Source organism: Diuraphis noxia, unplaced genomic scaffold (assembly GCF_037042655.1).
Source record: "Diuraphis noxia isolate RWA-SAM2 unplaced genomic scaffold, SU_Dnox_SAM2 contig0003, whole genome shotgun sequence".
Taxonomy (NCBI): domain Eukaryota; kingdom Metazoa; phylum Arthropoda; class Insecta; order Hemiptera; family Aphididae; genus Diuraphis; species Diuraphis noxia.
Window position 1 is genome coordinate 46,632,775 of NW_028301713.1, and position 4,389 is coordinate 46,637,163.

Consider the following 4,389-nt stretch of genomic DNA (forward strand, 5'->3'; position numbering starts at 1 on the left):
ATAAACACACCAACTAATGAGCAATTATAATTAATCCTTCTATTGTTCTATTATTAAAATAAAAATGAACCAATAAGTACCGAAGTTCTATTAGATATGTTGCGGAGTGGACTGTAAGCTTCTGTTGGTTACTTCGGATACTCAAGTTTATTAGCTACTAATATTAAAATAATTAATTAGACGCAATTGAAACTAAAATCATTTAAATACGTTTATTTCGAATCATGAGCACATTCCACGCTCTATACTTTTCGACGACTAACTCGATACAATATAATATAATATACAAATCAACGATAAAACCGTCGGCCTCACTGGCCGGTAACAATAATGTCATATTTGCACCGATACGCGACAAGATAACTAACTTGTCGTGGTTAGTGAAGGAATATTAATAATATTATACTCCTATAAATCTAATAAGGTCTTGAATAAAATATTTAAAACATAAATAAACACATAATAATTAGGTGGGCAAGTCAAAAGTTAAACATTATTTTCTATAAATTGAGCATGATATTTTATTTACGGGTGAGACATTGCAATTGCACACATAATTACACGACATTTTATTAGAAACGGATAAACGTAAAACAGATTATTTATTTATCGTTATTATAACGTCTGTACCGGTGCGACCGCGAATATCCAGTGATATTTTACCCCACTAAGGTAAAATATCACTAGCGATTATTTACCCCCGGTAAAATATCACTAGTGATTATTTGCCCACAGGTATAATTTCACTAGGTTAATTTTACCCCTCCACAGGTAAAATTTCACTAGTTATTATTTACCCCGATAAAATTTCACCAGTGATATTTTCACTAGCGATTATTTACCCCTGGTGAAATTTCACTAGGTTAATTTTACCCTGGTAAAATTTAACTCTGTGATAGTTTACCCCTCCTCAGGTAAAATTTCCCCCAGCGATTGTTTACCTCAAATAAAATTTCACCAGCGATATTTTCACTAGCGAATATTTACCTCAGGGTAAAAATCCACTAGATTTAATAAAATATTATTTATTTGAAAATAATAAGTTTGGGTTAGGTATTTATTATGTGTTTGAATTCTTCATCTAACATCACCCTCTTTATAGCGGACAGTCCAGTGGCGTAATTAGGAATTTGTCTTAGGGGGGGATAAACATTTTTTTCCACACAAAATACTTTGATTTTCAAGTACAACGCATTTCATCAAAAATTCTTAAACTAATATATATGCACAAATGTATTAATAAATGTGCTTTAAAATTCTACACAATTTAGTACGGCGACACGTGTACTCATTTTATTTCCCCTCTTAATAGCAGACAAATGTTTTGGTGACCGAGAGTGTAAGGTATTTTTAGAGGTTTCAATGAAAAGGTTTTACTTTAAATGTTATAAAATGTCTCATTCCCACCTTAAAACCATTTATTTAACAGGCTCATTATCATTATAAATGTACTAAATATATGGGTGTATTTACTATTTATGTTATATATCATTATGTATGTACCTAGACATAATATTATCATTTATTACAAAATACACATGGGTACTGTTTTGATTGAAATTCTGAATAATACGAAAATCAGCTATTAGTAAACCTATAAGACAATAACACATAATATGTTGTCATTTTACAAGTTGACATTCGGGTAGTCTGGTCGTCTTAATGAGTCGCAAACTCCACAATAGGCAAAAAAGTAATACATATGTAATGTATAGTAGTATAGTACACTATAGAACAAAGGTATTTACGACAGATGCTGATTCAAATAGGTAGATTTTTTTGAATACTACTTTATTCTGTTTTTATTTTTCTGGTCGAATGATGTAACAACTATTTTGTTGGAGTGCAACGTTTTTAAATTATAACATATAACATTATAATTAATTATTTTGACATTTTGACTACATACAATAATTTTTTTGTCACTTAAAGCCCAATGGCCTATGTTGCCAAGGGTATATGTACAATTTAAAAAAACATAATAATAATATTTTTGATAATATAGATTTTAAGATAAAAAGGGATTATTATTACTATTTATGAATCTCTGAATAAAAGTCCGGCGAAAAAAAACATAACGATATGATATGATATTTGTTAGATCCTTTTATCATTTTTTTTGTTTCAGACAGATTGTACACTACCTAACACCTATACCTAATTGTATAAATACTATATTACCTAAATAATTATTATCTATTAAATACAAATTTAAAATAACATTTTACTTTAAAGATACAAGAATATTTCTAAATGTCGTGTTAGTGAACCCAACAATATAGATACCTAGCCACTAATATTGACCATACATTGAAATGTATTACTTCTTGAACAAATTATACCATTTTGGCGTCTAGTTGAACAAAAAGTCCGAATTCATTTTTTTAATGTCGGACAAAAAGTCAGAGCACATTTTTATTGACACATAAAATGTCTAAAAATACAAAATATTTTATTTGAATTTGATGATTATTCATTAAATATAATGGAGCATCCTCTCCTTCTCACATAATTGGTCTTTACCGAATTATTTATGTTAACAAAGTATGTGAATATCTTTAAAACAAACAAATGTTCTAAAAAAAAAAAATAAATATCGTTAGTCACAATTTTTTTTCATAAGCGTTTATATTTCAAATTCTGACGAAATCTGCCAAAAACGCGAAAATTTACAAGTAATTTTGAACTTTTGAAGTTAAAAAATCATAAAATTTATATAATCATAGTATATGTATAGTATATAATTTTTATTAGCTACAATAAGAACAACTCGTAAAGAATCTTCTATTAAATTTTCAAGTTGTTTTGGTCATCCAAAATTTTTGATCGACAATTAAAAAATAAATTCTCATAAAAATCGAAAATTTCAGTGGTCTATAAATAACTCAAAAAAAGTAAAAAAATTTTGAAAATTAAATGATATATAGATACCACTAACATTAACATTTGGTGAAAATTTCAAGTATTTATAGTGATTAGTTTTTGAATTACAACCATATAAAAAAATCGATTTGGTCGAAAACTGGTTTTGCGTAAAAATTCCCGTTTTTCTGTCATTTTTTATTTGTTTTTCTCGATTTTTTTGAAAACTGTTGGAAAATGTTTACTTTTGACCTCTATAATGCACCAAGGATATTCACTTTTACATCGGAAACCACCCCCAAAGTTTGAAATCGAAGCATTATTTCGACTAGTTATGCTGTACACAGACACAAAAAACAAAACAAAAAACACGCATCATTGTAAAATCAATACATTCATCAAATCGTTCAGAATCTATCCCCTAAAATTTCCGGATAATCATCCCTCGTATCTCCCGGATAATCAACCCTTATATCTTCCAGATAATCATCCCCTTTATTTTCCTGATAGTTATCCCCTAAAATTCAGGATAATCATCCCTTATATTTTTAGGATAATCCCCTATATTTTCGGGATGGTCATCCCCTATATTTTTCGTATAATGATCCCACTTATTTTACGGATAATCCTCTCTTTTTCGGTATAATTTCCCCTTTTATTTGGAGTTGAGTACTCCAAAAAATTAAAGTTACATAAATAGAAATAAAAAAAGTTAAAAAGCAGGTTTTGACAAAAAACAATGTACATTAAGATTACACACTAAAGAAGCAGAGTATAAAATCTAAAGATATTCAATTCCAAAAAAAAAATTGATAAATAATTATAGAATAAATTTAAAAGGCAAGTTGATATCAAAATTTAGAAATTTAATTCAAAAAAATAAAGGTAAATTGATATTAAAAGAAAAAAAAATTTGAAAAACTTTTATATTAATTTTACACACTTATGACAGCAGTATGTAATCTCAAGAAAATAAAAATAAAATAATAAAATAATCATAGAATTATTATTTAAATGTAACATTGATATAAAAATTTAATATTTTAGTACTCAAAAAAAATAAAGTGAAATTGATATATAAAAAAGAAAAAATGGTCTTTAGTAAGTAATCTTAATGTAACATTTTTTTTTGTTTCTTGGAAAACATATGCCTGCTGGTGACAATCCTCCTTTTCAATTTTAGATTCCAAGTGGAATGATGAATATATTGATTTTACCATCATGTGCATTTTTATTTGTTTTTTTTATTGTGTCTGTCATCACGTTTTGGGGCAGTTGAAGTGCTTCGATTTTTGACGTCAACTACCTCGTTCGATCAGAAAGTGAATCTAGTTGGTAATTTGGGGGGTCAAAAGTAAAAAATTCTTAATTTATTTCTAAATAATCGGGATTAACAAACTAAAAATTAAGGGAACAACAGGAAATTTTACGCACAATCAGTTTATCGACGAAATCGATTTTGGTTATTGATGTAATTTTAAAACAACTTTTTTTTTGTTTCTTGAAAAACATTTGCCTGCGGGCGCC